Raw genomic sequence first — 13566 nt, 5'->3', positions numbered from 1 at the left:
TTATTTTACTGCATTACTGAAGAGTACAAACATACATCAATATGTGACATTCTAATCCTTAATGTTTTCTATAACTTGATTCGAAACAAATGAACAAAACTAGGGAAATTCAAAATAAGTATATTAATTGAATGTGACACATGAGTATGTTTTTCTTTCATGAAATAGCTACTCATAGCAAGCATACAAAATGAAATGATCCAAATAACTGTGGTGTGCTTTTGTTGGGCGCTGCATGCCTATATTACACAGCCCATATGCCATGTGATGACTCAGCCCTTCAAATACATTTGTCTATGTGAAAGTTTCTTTGTGTCTAAGTCCAATTACATCTTCTTAATTAAATGCATACCACAAAGCCAAAAAGATAAACAAAGAAGGCATTGAAATTTAATATATGAATGTATAATTGTGTAGCTCAGTTATCGATGAATTCTGTGCCTCTTGTGTTTTGGTGCATTATGAAGGTGAAGGCATTTTTGAAATATAATTTCTTCTGTATGATTCTTCTGTCTCCTTGCTGTGCTCCTCCCATCACTCGATGACATGTATCTTTGAACATATAGTAGTTACTGACTCTCATTACAATAATAATTCATCTAGTCTGTAAGAACCTCTTCAGATTAATTCAAACTACATTACAAACTGTCATCTCTTCTAGTAATCTAGAATCTTTGTGTATCTACATCTGCCAAACTATATGTGGGTTGCCACTGCCTTCTCCGGTAAGCTGAATAATGGCCCCTAAATACGTCTATACCATGAACACAGGAAATTATAAATGTTACCTTATATGCCTAAAAGGACCATGTGGATGTAATTAAGTTAGGATCTTGAGATAAGAAAATTATCCTACTTTAATATGTACCTCTTTTTGACCACTTCCAGTTAGCCTTGATTCATAGACCTAACATTCCAGATTCCTATGCAATATTGGTTTTTATAGCATCGGACTTTACTTCCATCACCAGTCACATCCACAACTGGGTGTTGTTTTTTCTTTGACTCTGTCTCTTCATTCTTTCTGGAGTTATTTTTCCACTGATCTCTAAGAGCATATAGGGCACCTACGGACCTGGGGAGTTCATCTTTCAGTGTCCTATCTTTTTTCCTTTTCATACTGTTCATGGGGTTCTCAAGGCAAGAATACTGAAGTGGTTTGCCATTCCCTTCTCCAGTGGACCACATTTTGTCAGAACTCTCCACCAGGACCAGTCTGTCTTGGATGGCCCTACATAGCATGGCTCATAGTTTCACTGAGTTAGACAAGGCTGTGGTCCATGTGATCAGATTGGTTAGTTTTCTGTGATTGTGGTTTTCATTCTGTCTGCCCTTTGATGGATAAGGATAAGAGGCTTATAGAAGCTTCCTGATGGGACAAAGTGATTGATGGTAAAACTCAGTCTTGTTCTGATGGGTGGGGCCATGCTCAGGAAATCTTTAATCCAATTTTCTGTTGATGGGAAGGGCTGTGTTCCCTCCCTGTTGTTTGATCTGAGATCAAACTATGGTGGAGGTAATGAAGATAATGGCAACCTGCTTCAAAAGGTCCCATGCAAGTACTGCTGCACTCAGTGCCCTGACCCTTCAGCAGGCCACCACTGACCCATGCCTCCGCCGGAGACTTCTGGACACTTATGGGCAAGTTTGGGCCAGTCTCTTGGGGGATCACTGGTCCTTTATCCTGGGTCTTGGTATACACAAGGTTTTGTTTGTGCCCTCCAAGAGTTTAATGCTCAAAATCCACCAAGCCAGGCTTCAACAGTACATGAACCATGCACTTCCAGATGTTCAAGCTGGATTTAGAAAAAACAGAGGAACCAGAGATCAAATTACCAACATCTGTTGGGTCATCAAAAAAGCAAGAAAGTTACAGAAAAACATCTACTTCTGCTTTATTGACTACACTAAAGCCTTTGTCCTCGAGTGTGGGCTAGCTCCTCTCTGCTGCCACCCCTGTGGTGCTGGAGAGACTCTTGTGAGTCCCTTGGACTGCAAAGAGATCCAACCAGTCCATCCTAAAGGAGACCAGTCCTGGGTGTTCCTTGGAAGGGATGATGCTGAGGCTGAAACTCCAATACTTTGGCCACCTCATGAGAAGAGTTGAAAAAGACCCTGATGCTGGGAGAGATTGAAGGCAGGAGGAGAAGGGGACGACAGAAGATGAGATGGTAGGATGGCATCACCGACTTGGTGGACATGTGTTTGAGTAAGCTCTGGAAGTTGGTGATGGACAGGGAGGCCTGGTGTGCTGTAGTCCATGGGGACACAGAGAGTTGGACACTGCTGAGAGACTGAACTGAACTTAATATGTACCCCAATGTAATCATGAGAGTCTAGTAAGTTTCAGATAGAGAGGAAAGGTTAGTGTGTTGACATGATGACGGGTGTAAAAAATAGAATGATGCATTTTGAAGATAGAGCAAGTGGCCACAAGCGAAGGATACAGATGGCTTCTAAAGGCTGAAAATGATCAGGAAAATATTTTTTCCTTCAGATCCTCCAAGATGTCGAAAGGAAACAGTCCTTTTGACACCTTGATTTTAGCCCAGAGAAACTAATTTTAAATTTCTGACCTCAAAAACTTTAGAAAAATAAATTAGTGTTGTCCTAAGCCAGCAAGATGAAGAAGGAACCCACTCCAGTATTCTTGTCTGGGGAAGCCCATGGACAGAGGAGCCTGGCAGGCTACAGTCCATTGGCTTGCAAAGAGTCAGACATGACTTAACAACTAAATAACCACAACCAGGTCAACAAGAAGGGGCTAGCAATCCACTCCAATATTCTTGCCTGGAGTATTCCATGGATAGAGTAAGAAGCCTGGCAGGCTTCAGTCCATGGTTTGCAAAGAGTTGGACAACTAAGCATCTAACACTCATTTTCAAGCCAACAAGGCTTCCCAGATGGTTCATTGGTAAAGAATCCACATGACAATGCAGGAGATGATGTGAGTTTGACCCCTGGGTTGGGAAGATCCCCTGGAAGAGAACATGGAAACCCACTCCAATATTCTTGCCTGGAGAATCCCATGGACAGAGAAGCTGGTGGATTACAGTCCATGTGGTCACAAAAGAGTTGGACACAACTCTGCAACTGAACAAGAAGCTAGCAAATTGGCATCAATTGTTTATAGCAGCAGTAGGAAACTAATACACTATGCCTTTCCAATGTTCCTTCTGTCTAGAAGCCATTTGTTGTTCTTTGCCTGATTAATTACTGACTATATCAGATTGACCCAGTCTCCCCACATTCTTTCTGCTGGAAATCCTAGGTAGGAAGTTATCTGGTTGCTTAGTTCCAGCTCATGCCTTTATCATAGCACTTACCCAATTTCCTTTAAAATTGTCCCTTAAGGCTCTGCCCACTTAAAATATGCATAATGCTCTGATGACAAAACAACCGTCTTACTCATATTTTTGGTTTGTTTAGCAACTAGAATAGAATTTGGAAAAGAGTTAACAGTAAATCTTTGTATAATTGATTTTCTTATATAAGGTTTTTAAGAGTGTTTTAGAGCATATGCTATTTTTGAGAAAATTTTAATTAAAACATTTAATCTAATGAGATTGACATATATAGACTATTATATATAAAATAGATAACTAAAGAGAACCTAATGTATAGCACAGGAAATTCTACTTGGTGCTCTGTGGTGACCTAAATGGGAAGGAAATCCAGAAGAGGGGATACATGTATATATGTAGCTGATTCACTTTGCTATACAGCAGAAACTGACATAGCAGTGTAAAGCAACTATATACTCTAATTTAAAAAATACTAATCTTAAGAAAAACTTAAAGTGTAAAAATTTAAAAGTTTAAGATTGACTCTGAGTCAAACAAGAGAATTTATGCATACATACATATATGCATATCTATCTATATTTACAAAAAGATATTCTAATTTTCAATGGCATCCAGTTTCAGAAAATACTGATGATAGATGATCTGGATGCTAGATGGCAAGTGGGAGAGATAATCCAGGATTGGTAGCCTCAATTTAACTGACTACACTATTTGCTGTTCACTTGAGACTGTCACAATATTATTAAGTGGCTATACCCCAATACAAAATGTTTTTGGTGTTAAAAAAATAAAATAAAAATTTAAGTGACTACACTAATGACCTCAAGAGTTAGAAAGAACATTAGAAATGAAAAGATCAGATAATCCTAATCATTCAAATATTGATACACATAAATAAGATACTCCTGAATAAAAAATAACATTATGAGTTTTATACAGTGCCCATTGTTTCATTTATGTGCTTATTTGTTTTCACTCTGACGAGAATAGATCACATTATTTGTTTACTGAATGAATCTCTTAAAAATGAATAATGTAATTTTCCCTTCTTGCTTAGGAGTCAGAAAAACAACAATATGTGGAAAATGTAGTTTCTAAAAAATTTATAGCTTCCAGTTGACTCTATGTTTATTGACACCTGAAATTATGTCAGCCATTATCTTTGCTTTGACTTTTATTCTTGTTGTGGATAGAGTTCTTTCTGTTATGTACCTAGAGATAGTATCAAGGAGACAAGTATAAATTCTAAGAACATCAACTGATTAGAATAATCTAAAGTGAGTCAGGGAATCTCTCAGGTAGGTTTCAGTGGACATGGCATTCCCTCTGCTTCTGGGACTGATTTTGTGTCAGTTTTGACAACCACAACATTTAATAAAGGAGAGAACCCAAAGAAGAGGAACAAAGGCTTGTCATGTGACTATGGAGAAGGAAATGGCAACCCACTCCAGAATTCTTGCCTGGGAAATCCCACGGAAAGAGAAGTCTGGTGGGCTACAGTCCCTGGGGTCACAAAGAGTGGGACACAATATAGCAACTAAATAACAATATGACTATGCTTTGTGGGATTATTTTTCCTCAGAGACTGTAATATTGCAAAATTTAACTAAATATTTTGTATGGATACTAGTTAAATGAGTTTTGTAATTCAAGTTATAATGAGCAGAGGCCTATAGCCATAAGTATTTATTGCTATTTGGCTGCATGATATTATTGCATTAAAACTGTTGTATTGCTAATGGTTAAGGATGCAAACACCAACTCAACGAAAAGTCTTCTTTGTAATCATTGGGGTTTTCAGATTAACAAGCTCTCAAATAGTTTAAACACGTGTACAAGATGGCATGTTTATGAAAGCATTTTGGTTATTTGAATAATATTTGCAGGAGGATTTTTGAGAATGTGGGAGGAGGTGCTAAGGGCACTATTTCCTATTTGCTTATCTGTGTATTGTCAAAAGATTTTAGAGCTAAAAATTATCATTTAGGCTCCAATTTTCACATATACAAAGTGCTATACCTGTGTATCCTGCCCTAGAAGCTGCAAAGGCAGACATCGATCTAGATAAAAATGTTTCAAAAGGTCACTTTCAGTACCATTATAAATGCACAACATGGAAATTCCCATCATTGTTTGACCCATAATAAGCCATTCTGTGTTGAGAAAAACATTATTTCATAAATTAAAATGATGGAAATTAAAAACTGCATCAAGCACTGCAAAAGATTATCTTCTGATCTCTCAAGACTGTAGCCCAGGTTAGGAGATTATATACTATATATCAACCTATAGGTCTCTTCCACACTGAGCTGCAGATGAGAAAGAGAGCACATATTTATTGGAAGTCCCCAGCCTTCAGTTTTTCCTGAGAACTGTAAGATGCAAAAGTGCATTTTATCTGAGCATGATGAACTATGGAGTACTATGAGGAAGAAAGAGTGAAGGGTGAGGGCATGGGCTCTATAGCCACTGCAGCCACTTGTCTTGAAGCACACATATCATAAAGGAGTTTACTTGGCAAACTTGCACAAACATTTTGTGAAAAATCCACATATCTCTCTGCTCATACTTCAGGGGAGAAACCAGAGAAGGTATGATTCTACAACTACAATTATTTAGCCAAGTTACAGAGAAATGATAAGCCCACTGTCTCTCCAGCTACTTTGTCTTCACAAGGATCTTCTAAGCACCATCAGACTAACGTGAAGAGAAGAATGCTGCTGATGCTTCTGCTGTTTAGTTGCTCTTTGTTACCAACTCTTTGTTACCCTTTGGACTGCAAGGTGTAGAGAATGTGATATGCACAGGCCTGTACTGTAATAAACAGGGCTTCTTTGAAAAATAAGAATGACTTTCTTATCACCCCCAGGTGAAGGGCTGGGAGCAGTAAAAAGTACATCCTGGAAAAACATCTTGAAAACAAGATGTTGAAGTACTGATGTGACTGATGGAAAATGATTAGTGACTGTTCACATAACTAGAGCCTTGAAGGAGTTGCTGAGAAAGGGTGTCACTAGCCGAAGGGCTAAACAGTCATGAAAGTCCTGAAGGTTTGACATTGAAGACTGTGCATTGTATATCTTTATTCCTGATCTGAGATTGTAAAGAACAGATATCTCTAGGGCATGTACAGGGAAGTAGATATTAACAATAAAAAGCATGCAAAGATTAGGATCTGGGCTTTTGCCTACAAAGGGCATCAGCCCCCTGAACCCCACCTTATTTCTGAGTCTTATTTTTCTTTATTCTTCTGGAGCACCACTCCCTCAGGTCAGTTCGTTGTTTGGGCTGGTCCCGACACAAGGCTCCTCTGTCCATGGGATTTCCCAGGCAAGAATACTGGAGTGGGTTGCCTTTCCTACTCCAGGAGATCTTCCCAACCAAGGATCAAACTCGAGTGTCCTGCATTGGCAGGCAGGTTCTTTACCACTGCACTACCTAGAAAACCCATCTGCTCCTAAATATGGGAAGAAGGTATTCAAGTTATAAGATGAAACTGTGATTAACTAGGTTTCATTTTTCCCTCCCCTCTAATGTTCCACTCACAGTCCCCAGGTCTACCTCATTGAGTTTTCAGATTATTTTGCTTCAGATTTTCTACTGAGGTGAAGACACAGAAAAAATGAGAAGACACAGAAAAAATGAGATTGGCTCTAGACTTTCTCTTCCAAAACAATGCATTGAAGCCTATAACAAAGATTGTAATTTTATTAAAGTTCACTGTTTCAATATGCAAAAACAAAGCTAGTTTGAAAATCACGCTGTTGAATTTATATGTAAAGACCATTCACAACATTCCTCTTCCATAATTTTAATCTATGTTGTGGTCTGCCGGAATGTCTCTTCATTTAATTCCTGGTATTCCCGGGTAGCATTAATGGTAAAGTACCTGTCTGCCAATGCAGGAGACATAAGAATCGCAGATTCAGTCCCTGACTAGGGAAGATCTCTTGGAGGAGAGCAGGGCAACCCACACCAGTATTCTTGCTTGGAGAATCCCCCTGGACAGAAGAGCCTTGTGGGCTACAGTCCAGAGGGTAGCAAAGAGTCGGACACGACTGAAATGACTTAGCACGCACATTGGTCATTTTTGTTGTGATATTTTTCTTTGTCAAAGTTGCTAGCAGTTTGCTAATTTTATTGATTTCAATGAACCAGTTTTTGGCTTCAGAGACTAACTTTTGATAGTTTATTTGTTTTATATTGCATTGATTTCTGATCTTTATTATTCTATTTCTTCTACTTGCTTTGCATATATTTCGATCTTATTTTCCTAACTTTTTAAAAGAGAAACTTAGATTATTGTTTTGAGATCCTTGTTCTTTTTGAATATAAACATTTAGTGGTATGGATTTTCCTTTAAGCAAATGATCTTATTGAACTAGTCAAGACCTTCACTAAGATGTTGATATGGTACAAGGTGGTAATAATGCACATACTTGTTTATTTTAAAGGGGATGTATCTAATTTCAACATTAACAATGATGTGAGGCTTTTGGAGATAAGCTTTAGAAGCATAAAAGCATTTATTAATCTAACAGTTTGCACCATATGTGGGTGTGGAATTTTGGCAACTGCACTTACTGTTGTTTTTATATCATTCTGTTTTTGTTTTCTCCCTTAACTGGTAAATCTTGTTAATTATTCAATATATTTGTGGATTTTCTAAAATTAAACAATACTTAAACAAACCTGACCATAGTAACATATACTCATGCATTCTTATTTTTTTTTTATTTTGCAATCGCCAGAATTTGATTGCTAATATTTTATTTATGACTTAGTATAAATGTACATGAGTAATTCTGTGTTGTAATTTTCCATTCTTGGACTGGCCTTGAATGGTTTTGGTGTCTTCATAGAATAGTTTGGAGAGTATTTGCTAGAAAAGTTTGTGTAACTTGGCTCTGAGATTCTTTCAAAATTGTTGGAATCTGTGTGTAAAATAGTTTTGATTTTTATTTTCTTTCTGGGAAAAGTTGTAAATTCAACTCATTTTTTCTATTTTTCTTCAGTTTTTAGTTGGGTATATTTTCTAGATTTTGTCCACTAAATGAAAGTTTTCAAATTTATTGATATAAATTACTTTATTAACACTGCAATGAATATTGTATATATAGTTTTTTTTTAATATCTAATAGAATTTATTAATCTCCCCCCAGTCAGTATTTCTCCTCTTTCTTGTGAGTTTTTCCAAAATTCCATTTTAATATTCTTTGTTAAAATCTTAGCATTGTTATTCTTTTAAAAAAATGCATTAATTTTTGTATCTGTGTCTTCTCTCCTTTTTTACATTTGGTTTTATTTGGTTCTTTTTCTAACATTTTAGGTTGAAACTCAGGTCATTAATTTTTAGAAAAAAATATTTTTTCAAATACAATCATTTAAGATTGCTACTACTGAGTCACTTCAGTTATGTCCGACTCTGTGCGACCCCATAGATGGCAGCCCATCAAGATGCCCCATCCCTGGGATTCTCCAGGCAAGAACACTGGAGTGGGTTGCCATTTCCTTCTCCAATGCATCAAAGTGAAAAGTGAAAGTGAAGTTGCTCAGTTGTGTCCAACCCTCAGCAACCCCATGGACTGCAGCCTTCCAAGCTCCTCCATCCGTGGGATTTTCCAGGCAAAAGTACTGGAGTGGGGTGCCATTGCCTTCTCCATCATTTAAGATTAGAAGCAATTTATTGAAGAAACATTTTCATGCAGTTCAGCTTTATACATTGTGTTTTCACTAAAACTCAAAGTAAATTTGTTCATTTTGATTTTGTCTTCACTTCATGGTTATCTATAAGTGTGCTGTTAATTTTCAAACACGTAAGGACTTTTTATGCCCAGTTTTATTGACATCCTACTTAATATTTTATTTGTTTCGTTTGCTCATTTGTGTGACTTCATAAAATATGGGTTCTATGACCATGTAGGCCTAAAAACAAGGTTTATTTTCAAATTGTTGGTTTCTGGATTCTCTATATTAGTATTAAATAAAACTAATTCAACATATTGTTAAGGTCTTACATATCTTTGATAATTTTTGTCTTAGAACAATCATAAATAAGAGAAGAACATTGAAATATCACAATATGATAATGCTTATTTTTTCCCCCTATAGTTCTATGTAATTCAATATAATTTGAGTCCATTTAATTATATGATCACTACTTTAGTGATATATGTACTAGTAAATCAGAATGTCATTATGTAGTAACAGGTACTACATTTTTCCACTTTGATTAGAATTTTCTTGATATATCTATTTTCTTCATCTAACTTTCCATAATTTCATTTTTTAATGTTTTAAGCCTATATTAAATAGTATATAGATGAATTTTAAATATCTGACAATGTCTGGCTTTAAATTAGTGACTTTAAACAATTTGCATTAATTGTAATAGTCAATTTATATTTTCTTTTATCTACTTTTTGCTTTCCTTTGTGGATCTCATTTTTGCTCCTTTTTCCCTCTTTCATGACCATTCAGGATTGATTTAGGGTATTTTTTTTTTATCCTTATTCAGAAATTTTGCAGTCTTATTTTCTAAGTTTAGTGAAAGCTTTGAATATTAAATAAATATTTTAAAACTAAAATTATTACTATTTTTTAAAATTATTATTATTTATGTATCTTTCTTAGCAACATTAAGAAACTAGAACATTTTTGACTACAGTTACTGGTCTCTAAATTTACATAGTTTTACATTCTTTATCGTAGTTCTCTTTTTTCTTTAACTCTGTAATATTAGATATTAGTTTAATTATTATTTTATATGCTTTGTCTATGTCTGCTTAAATGTTTGCCAATTTATTTTCTGAATATTTTCTTTTTCTGCCAGGATGTCATTTCTTCAGAGTTGTTTCATTTTTTTGCTTTCTCATTGTTTTAAATAACCTCTTTTTGTTTTGGTGTACTATCTTAACTAAAATGTTACTCAATCTAAATTTTCCTGTTAGGTGCATATTTAGTTTTCTCTCTATATAAATATGTCTGGAAATTTATCAGAAATAAACTCTTCAATTATTGCCTTTTTTCTCTTAATTCTATTTCCTCCTTGAAAGAGCCCAAATAAATAATAAAAAGTTGCAGTTCGCCTTGTATATATCTTATCATCTTTTTCCTATTTCCTAAACCCTTGTCACTGTCCTGTGTTCTGAATATTTCCTCTAGCTTTATTTCCTCCTCAGCTGAGGTCAGTTTGTCTTTATCTCATTTATTAAGGTTTTATTTTTATTTCAAATCTGTATATTTTCATTTTATCATTCTTATGATTTGTTTTAAATCTGCCTGATCAATTGCTTAAGAGTACCCACTTACTTTGATTAAATAATTCACTCATTTATATCATCTAAACATTTAATCCATGATTAGGTCATATTTCTAAGCTAGTGACTTTATTTTCTAAATGTTCTTTGCCAGAGTCTAGCTCCAGCAGCCAGGGAATCAGCCTGAAGGGGTGAGTGGTGTTGGTGGGTGATGATGTAGTCTCTGACTCACAGTACGGAACTACATGTTTATTTCAAGCTTCAGGTTCTCTTTTATACTTTGACAAAAGCATTAAGTCAGAGGTTTGACGTTTTTAGTTTCCCCCACCCAGATTTACTGTACCCAACTTGTGATTACATTGTAACTCATGCTACATTCCTCAGTTTATTTCTTATCTTTTTAAATCCTGTTTGCCCCTAGCATCTTAAGATCACTGTCTCCTAAAAAGGCTTCTACTACTGCTAAGTTGCTTCAGTCATGTCCAACTCTGTGTGACCCCATAGACGGCAGCCCACCAGGATCCCCCATCCCTGGGATTCTCCAGGCAAGAACACTGGAGTGGGTTGCCATTTCCTTCTCCAATGCATCAAAGTGAAAAGTGAAAGTGAAGTTGCTCAGTCGTGTCCGACTCTAGCGACCCCATGGACTGTGGCCTACCAGGCTCCTCCATCCATGGGATTTTCCAGGCAAAAGCACTGGAGTGGGGTGCAATTGCCTTCTCCAAAAAGGCTTCTAGCTATTCTTAATTATTCCTAAACCCTAAACTCAGCAATCTTCTTTTGCCATAAATATTTCCCTCAAAAACAGGTCTCAGATAACAATCCTTCCCATAGTCTCAAGCTGTGGCCTATGTGCTCATCCTGGGACATTCTTTGTAAAGATCCTTGAACAAATGTCAATGGTTATTTTATAGATTATTTTCTGGACACAACTGTAGAAGGCTTTGTGCTTTCTCATGCTTCTCTCAAGCACTTTAACATTCTTTCCAGCCAGCTCAACCAAAGAAAGGAAAGAACAAGTCAGAATCACAAGGCCAAACTCCTTCATCCCAGGGCCGTGCCTGCAAGATGAGGAGAGGAGGTTGGGGCCGTGCCTCCATTTTGTCAGTAATGCCTAACGGGGTTCCCAACAGTTCTTGAAAGTTTAAATCTATTTTGTTGGTTTCTGATATATCTCACTGGAAGGTGGCTTTTTTCCTATATACATAGAGATTGTCATTTATAAATTTTTTTGAATTTTGGAAAACCTGAAGATATAAACTGAAGCTGTTTTTCTACAGAGGGTGGCTGAGTTGGGGTTGGTGAATAGGCATAGAATATGTTATCAGTGTCCTTCAGAGTCTTAAGTTTAATGTGGAAATTGTTATCAATTCTCACTCATCAGGTAGATGCTGATATTGGCATTTGCTTTCAGAGTGACTGACATATTGCATTTGCTTAAAGCTATCTATTGGTGTCAATTTATAAGTTTTTTTTTGTTCTGGAGCAGTGTATCTATTATGTCTTATAGACCCAGAAGTGTATTAAAGTTAAATGCATTCTGCTTTATACATTTGTAAAAAAAATACTCTCTGGATCACTAGTTGGCCATATTCCCAGGGCAAAGAGATACACACCCACACACACATAAGCACACATAAAAAGAGAGAAAGAGGAAGTTATACTGCATTGTGGCTTCAGGGAATTTGCACCTTTAGCTCTTTCTCTTTACAATGATCTAAACCTCCGACTTTCCCCTCCTCCCCACCAGGCACACACACACACACGCACCCCTCACCTCCCAGGACGCTGCATAGTCCTTACCCATATTTTCAGATCTCTCTCACTGTGCTAGGTTAGGTCCCCCTAGTGTATGTTCTCATTGTAACTTTTCCTCCATAGCATGCAAAACTGTAATTAGATAAATGACATGAACAAAGGAGCCCTTTCATCTCTTTAACATCGTCATATCCTTAGCAACATAGCTCCTGTCTTCATTAATATTATTAAGTGAATAAGTTAAAGGAAGTGGACAAAGAAATACAACTAGTAGAGGTGGCATTTCCATAAATACTGAATTTGAGCTCATTCAAATTAGATGAATCTACTGAATCTGAAAAGTCTCTTCACTACTGAAAGTACAAAGCACATGTAAGTTCCAAAATGCCTTGGAAGCTAATGTTATTTAAAATCTAGTTTTGACTGGCTAAACAGCAATTGAAACTGAGAATTCAGTTGTAAAAGACCATATTAAGGCTATTCTGTAAAATATTCAGAAGGTCTATATCCTACTACAAACATTCCTTGAATATATCTCCTAGAGAAATAGATACCTGATTTGTATAGATTTAATAAATAACAGACATAAATAGTTACTATAAATAATAACACTGATTATCCTGTGTAATCAAACCCTTCACCTGCTGAGATATGCAGTGCATTTATGCAGATCAGCTGTAGGCCTTTCATCCATGAAATTATAGAATGTATAATGTGATGGGCCATGATATATTCAGTGTAATTGCTTATTTATAAAAAAAGCTATCAACAGCCCACTTTAAATAAATTCAGAAATCACCATAGGGCATTTAGAAATGAATATTTTATATGACATTTTAAAAAGATTATGAGCATTTCTTTGAACAGTAAAATTAATGGCTGTTTGGCTGTTTAAACTCATCCAATGTAGATTCAGGATAATAGCATATAAACTGTAATTACTGTATTTGTGTTTTAATTAGGAATAACCATCTACCTTGCTAGCAATGCAAATCTTTTACCTAAAATATCAATAAAGGGAAAACAAATTAATGTGTTAAGTATCCTCATGGATCTTTTGAAAGCAAAGTATATTTAATAGTAACTATCTGTATGCTTATCTATCACCTACCTACTCACACATCTATACTTTATCACATGGTTTTAAGTAAATTTCCCACAAATAAGCAAACATTTTGAACCTCAAATGTAACATTTAAAAACCTAATACTATTAACATAATCAGAAACAATGCACAATTTCTG

This window comes from Bos indicus x Bos taurus, chromosome 9 (assembly GCF_003369695.1).
Source record: "Bos indicus x Bos taurus breed Angus x Brahman F1 hybrid chromosome 9, Bos_hybrid_MaternalHap_v2.0, whole genome shotgun sequence".
Classification (NCBI taxonomy): domain Eukaryota; kingdom Metazoa; phylum Chordata; class Mammalia; order Artiodactyla; family Bovidae; genus Bos; species Bos indicus x Bos taurus.
The sequence above is the reverse complement of the archived record's forward strand: the minus strand, read 5'-3'. Positions refer to the sequence as shown.